This window comes from Octopus sinensis, unplaced genomic scaffold, assembly GCF_006345805.1.
Source record: "Octopus sinensis unplaced genomic scaffold, ASM634580v1 Contig12956, whole genome shotgun sequence".
In the NCBI taxonomy this organism is placed as follows: domain Eukaryota; kingdom Metazoa; phylum Mollusca; class Cephalopoda; order Octopoda; family Octopodidae; genus Octopus; species Octopus sinensis.
The window spans coordinates 491172-498274 of NW_021832829.1; positions in this window are offsets into that span (position 1 = coordinate 491172).

Here is a 7103-nt window from a genome sequence, read left to right on the forward strand (position 1 = left end):
TTAGGCATGTCAACCAAAAATTTTTGTTACAGAATGTATTATTAATTGTTAATTTAAAAAATTAATAAATTATATCAAAAAATATAAGGTTAAAATAATTTTAACCTTATAATTTTAAATTTTAACTTTTTAACCTAATAATAATGTTTAATATGCATTTATTTATAATAAAATATAGTTAAAAAATCATTTAAATTATTATTTATTTACTATTATTAAATTTTAACTTTTTTAACTTAGTTCGCCCTACTCATTGTCCTCATCATCGTTGGTTGACTCCGCTTCTCGTCCTGGATCTGCATCTGCCCTTGCCGAATCTAGGAAAACTGCAAAATATGGCTCTTTGACCGATACCTGCTGTTTCATTCCTCTGGCTTTCGAGACCAGTGGGATAATTGGACCCAAAGCCCTCAAACTCCTCTCAGAGATTGGTTTAATCATCTTGAGGAGGAGTCACAATAGTCGTGAAACGAGCTGGCTTTTTCAGCGGATATCGTTCGCGATATTACGTGGAAATTGCCTGTCCATCCGCTCGGCGACTCATCTAATTTAGTTAACTTCTCTATTTTACTTGTTATTTTTTTAAATATAGTACAGTTCTTAATCTTTTTTATTAAAATGATTTAGCAAAGTTAAAATAAATGTTATAAACATATTTATTATAATTTAATCTTAGTTTAATCATTTAATATATTATAATTAACAAAACATGGTTGATCGTGACGTGATACAAGCAGATACAGATTTTTTTAACTATGAAGTGGATTTTGACCTAGGAAATTTACTTGTCTCGAATCGTTACGACATAGAACAGTTATTTAGATAATTTTAATAAAAAAGACATGACGAGACAAAATATCTTGAATCTGCCACAAAAGACGTTCAACGTATTTTTAACGAACTCTGGAAAGTAAAAATTTAATTAAGCATGTTTAGCTCCCAAAAATAACAAAGGACAACACTTCATTTATACAAGTATAATTTTTACGTATAAAAAAAGCTTCCAAAATGCACGAGCAAAATTCCCCGCCAAATGCCAATCCCTGAACCCAAACCTCCCACAAAATGGCAGGAATTTGCCAGACTTAAGGGAATTAAGTCAAAAGAAAAACAAATTTGGAACAACGATACCAAACAGTGGATAAAAAGGGCAGATAAAAATAAAGAAGCTCCAAAAAAGTGGGTCGTCGAATTACCAAATGACCAAAGTTTGGCAATTTTTTTATTTTAGGTCAATTTACGGATAAATTTTCTGAAGAAAAAAAACTCAAAAAAGAACGAAGCGACAAAAATGAGCGGAAACGTCTTGCAAATTTGACCAGAGCCGGGAAGAGTGGTTTTTTAATTTATTTGCAAAAATAGCTCTTCCTGCTAATTTCCAGCAGAGCAAGTGCTCAAGTGAGCAAATAAGACAAACTATGAATATTGTTCGTGAATCCACTGCCTCTTTGGGTAAATTCACGGACACTATGAGGGGCGAAAAGAATCCGCGGAACAAGCAAAGGAGGCGTGATTCCGTTATTTATTTATTTTTTATTTTGAAGATTGGTTCAATGTCTGGGGATTTTATAGCAGAGAAAAAACGCCATTTATCAATGGTGGATGAAATAACGACAGTCTCACTTAAGAATGTCACTAAAAAATCAAAAAATATGTTTGTTATGATTTAATTATTATTTAGTGAAGATACAAGTAATCAGGTATTTCCTGTCAGCGAAAAAAATGACGGGAAACGGACTAAAAAAGTCAGGTCAGTGGGGAAGTTCAGGAAAGGGTTGGATTTTCCCGCCAAAAGAAAACATGTCGGTACTGCGAACAAGGCAAAACGTTTTAAAAAGGATTAAAATTTGTTTTATTATTTTAATGTGTTTTTGACCTATTGCTTTTATTTTATTGGCTGTTTTATTAATCAAGAGATTATTGCCTCAGAGACGAGCGGCGTGATTGAACCCGAGTGAATGAGGATTTATTTGTCAATCGGGAAGCTCATTGGAAAGAGGACAAATGACTCCCGGGAAACAACCTGACCTTACCAGAGGATATCGATAGTAACTCGCTTGCTATCCGCAATGCGATCAATGGCGAATCATGATTTTCAAAATTAGCAGTTACGATAATTAAAACGATTGATTTTCTTTTCGCAAAAAAATTATAGATTAAAAAAAATTATTCCCCTGTAACAAAAATCAAAGGTAATTTAGCGTCGCGCTCGAAGGTAATCTGTACATATTTGCTAAAAACAGGATTCACTACTAATATAAAATGTTTGCAGGATAAAAACTTTTTTAATGGTCAACGGAAACAGTGTAACCACTGTAAAAGTAAGGCAATGACCGTTGACCATTTTGTCAAGAAGTGCGGGAGTATGCTTTACCATGATTACACATGGAGGCATAACGAGGTGGTGAGATTCCTCCATCTTTTGCTCTACAATAAGTATGTCTTGAGGCGGTTCAGAAAGTTGCGAACCCATCGAGTTCAATTGGTGTGTGAGAACTCGAAGGTGTGGATTAAAGTGGATACCCACATACGCACCTCGATTGTTGTCTAGCACAACAAACCCGATATTGTAATCTACGATGGGGTCATCGGGGAGATTGTTAGCGTGGAGGTGGGCATCACGTGCTTAGACAGTTTGCAGATAGTGGAAATGGAGAAAAGGAAGAAGTATGACCTCCTTGCAAACGAGCTACCTCCTTGTAGGACTGATGCACCAATGCAAAGTCCATGTCATTCCGTGTATGATGACATGGGATGGACTGGTCACCAAATACCACAAGCGGTACTTAATACAGTTGGGTGTAGATAAGTTCCTACAGGCTTATATGGTCAACTGTTCTTAAGAGGACTCTCGAGAGTGTCTTGTTTGATGCTCGCTGCACTTTTCCGAAGGTCTACAGTGCCAGAGAAGAGGAGGAAGAGATTTGTAAAGAGATTTTATTGACCAAAGAACCAGGGTAAGCCAGTTAAATATAATCCCCCGTGATCTCCGATTCATATTGCAAGCGAAGTAAATTCTTCTGAAAGGTACGAGCCTGCCCACAATGATCAAACTGAGACGACGATGTCCCAGGGTCAGAGTTTTAGAAATCATTTTTCGGTAGGCATTAAGTGCCTCCTGAGCGTTTCCATATCTGATTGGAAGTTCCAAGTGACATGTTGGACCCCATAACGCCACGCTAAGACCAGAGAGAAGGTAAGAGATCCTCATTTTTTAACTGTTTCGTGCCAAAAGGACTCGTCGCCTTGCGGCAGACTCCTTCTCGTTCTGTGAAGACTAATGTGAATAAGACAAAAATCTCCAGTCCACGTGCTGCATCAGTAGATGCGGCGTGGAATGCATGGATACGTTCCGAAAAGCGGCAAAGGAGGGAGATGCAAGAGAGATGAAAAAACAGATAGTAGGAAAAACAGAGTTGGCCCTTCATTCTTTTGTTAACCACGTTGCAGAATCTGCACATGGGAACGGCAATGGGGCCCGGATGGGAGATAACCATGCGGGGGGATGAAATCGGACGAACTATAGAAAAAGAATTGATATAAAAGGAATTAGAAGCAGAAATGAAAGATTGAGGATTGGAAAGAAAATTAGAAATTGATATAGAAATGATTTAGAGAGAAAGAATTAATATGAAAAGGAATTACAAAAAGAAATTAGAAATTAGAGGAAAAGAACAACAACGTGCAACCTGCGGGTCTCTTCCTGATTTCGCTCGTAACCGTTTTATTTCCAATTCCCTTCTGATTTCGCACGCGAGATCTTCTTTTCTGCTAACCTTGCTACCCTCGGGAAAAAGGACAACGGCATCAGACCCATTGCCGTGGGAAATGTTTTCCGGAGGCTCTCTGCTAAGCTTCTGTGTCAACCTATTGTCCCCTGCTTGTCCTCGGAGTTTCTACCTGCCCAACTCGGGGTCGGTGTCTTAAATGGCTGCGAAGCGGCAGTTTATTCGATTCGTTAACTAATCGAATCGTTAGAGGAGTTTATCATAGTTAAACTCGACGTTTCGAACGCCTTTAATTCCATCAGACGTCATCACTTGCTGAAGCGCTGCCGCGAAATTGTTCTTTTTGCATATTCTCTAGTGCATCTCTCATATGCTTCTTCAAGCATTCTTATGTTCTACCATGTTCCTATCTCTTCGTCCACCGGCGTCCAGCAGGGTTATCCCCTGGGCCCTGTGCTTTTTGCTCAGGGCGTTAATAGTATCGCTTACTCTGTCCGATCCCCTATTAACATTTGGTATCTGGATGACGCAACTATTTGTGGTTTTCCTGATGTCGTTTTCGACGACCTCCGCTCTAATCTCCCTTCCCTTTCGGACATCGGCCTATCTATAAATGCGGACAAATCCGAAATCGTGAACATTAATCTAAATCCAACTCTGTTCATTGCCACAACTTCCACATGCCAAAGTATTCTTTCCGACGCCCGAATTACTGCCAAACTGAATCTGACGATTCTCGGTGCTCCTTTGGGTCCTTTTGCCTTTGAAAACTTCATGTCTGGCAAAATCTCGAATCTATCCAAAGTGATTGAGAAGCTCATAGACATAAAGTCTCATGTGACTTTTTTCCTTCTCTGAAACTACTTTTACGGCCCCAAAATCTCTTACACGCTGAGATATGCGCTCTGTTTTCACAGGCGTGACTTTTTTTCGAACTTTGACCATATCATCAGCCTCGGTACGAGCTCACTCTGCAATCTGACTTTTGACAATCCTTCCTAGACCCAGCCATCTTTACCTGTGTGCTGGAACGGCTTTGGCATGAGATTTTATTCCGATTTGGCCTCTCCGGCATTCCTATCCGCTCCCTCTGCTTCCCGTTCTCTCTTAGACATCGTTCTCAGAAACTCTCCCGAACGGAAATTGTCTGAAGATTACTCGGCTCCTGGGCACGCTTCGAGGTTGGCCGAGGATCCCAAAATTCTCAAGAACGGCCACCTCTTGAATTTTCTCCTTTTCACCCCAATCGCTTTGGAGTCTTTGAGGATCTTCGGCCTCAAGACGCTCCGCTTTCTTTGCTCCCTCGGCCGACGGATTTCAAGAGTAAGACACGATTCCAGAGAGTCATCCTGGCTCTTGGAACGTCTGTTGATCGCCGTGATTCACTATTCGCGAAACTGGCCGAGCGCTTCGTGAGATCATTAGTTAAATTATCTCAAATTTTTGTGAATAATTGATTTATAAAATCATTCAAATATTATGCGAAAATATATGGAGAAGTTATCCGTTGAAGGCCCGACAAGAACGTACATTCAGGGACTTGTCATGAAGAAGACATTGGAGGCAATTGTGGTGGAACATAGGCATGGAATCCATACGTCTCAAGAGGAATTCATTACGGCAACCAGTCAGTTGGCTGAAGTGGCAAATCAATCTTGCGAGGACCCTTCGGATGAAGCAAACGGGAAAATCTTGTGTTCGGAGAATGAAAGTGCTGATGGTGCGTTGGTGGAAAGCTCTCCCAAGAGGAGAAAAATTCCAGGAGACGAGGATCATTGAGCTAACGTGATTATGAAGACATTTTCCAACAAAACTTAGAATAACTTTTGAATTAATTGATTTATGCGAAAATATGATTAGAATAAATGCTACTTTCTTTGTTGTTGTGGGATGCCCATTTATCGAATTCATTAGCCCAATTAGCTGAAGATTTCCTGCCACGAAAATTTGTTTATTTATTTTGTTGGATTCCAGGAATAATATTTAACGGGTTCACTTGGGTATTTATTTCTCTACTTATTTTATTTACAAAAAGTAGAATTCTTGCTTTTAAAATTCTATTCGGTATATCTCCTCCCAAACAAACCAAATAGTGCTGATATTCGATGTCTGCAATGTATCTGTATTGAAATCATTATTCAAACGAGTGAGACCTACTTCCCCGTCAGTAATTGATATTTTTGTCGACTGCTATTCTTTTCCTTCTGGGCATTCCACAAGGATTTCATTGTTTTCTTTTATTTCTCTATATTATTTTGGAGGACAATTAGGTTGGGGATTGTTGGCATTTGAACTGTGTGTTTTTTCTATTTGTTTAACGAGAGTCATTGCTCGGAGACACTTTTTGCTGGACGTTTTCGCTGGATATATCTTCGGAATTGTAGAATTCTACATTCTTTTTTACATTTTTATTAATAAATAATGGTATTTGTTAGTCTTTAACCTCTCGGTATTATTTTCGAGTCTCCAAGAGCCTTCGGTAGAAAGAAAGTCATCTGGGCGTCGAAACACGAAATATCATGCTCATTAAAAAAGTCTCAAGTATATGGAAAACATTTTTACAGAGGCTTCTTTTTCAAGAGGTTTACAAAAAAGAAACTCTTCGGCAATTAAATTTTCTTGCATATAACGAACAAAAGCAATTAGTTGACTCCAATTATCAACATCAGTAGATTCATCCAACTGAATTAAAATCTAGATGGAAGAATTTTTATGTCCGAGTCAACTTGATTAAGAATATATTCACTGATAAAATTAATTCTATCCGAGATGGAATTATTTGACGAAGGAATCTGCTGCACTTTTGATGAGGGGTCTAGATCCATAACTGTTTTCACAATTTCCAATGCACACAGTTTAATAAGAATCTCCGTAATAGTATGCAACTTCTTTGATTTTAAAATTTCATATGGTACTTGAAATGATGCTAAAAGTAGCGGTTTGTCCATAGAAGTAAATCCATGCTTCGGAAGCGTTCCTTTGATATCGTATCGAACCCTTTTAGCCTTCAAAATTTGAAATAATTTCCTGAACTTTTTATTCCCCCGTGCAAATTAGAATTCAAAAAAATTGCATCACAAAGCATACATTGGGGTCGATCGATCCCATCAATAATTATCTTTCTCGCAGCACTGGGGGTTGCAGAACACTGGCCGGGAAACACTGACCTATTTGAATGCTTTTGCATGTTGCATGCACATTTAACCATCTGGAGAATCAAACACACTGTTTTTTTAAAAATGAATAACTCGTATACCGAGAAATTAATGATTTAATTAAAAACAGGATCAAATTATATATCAATTCCGCATAAGACATTAACCTGGCTTTCTTGTTCCATTAATATCCCCTAAACGTATCTTAAAGAAACTAAAA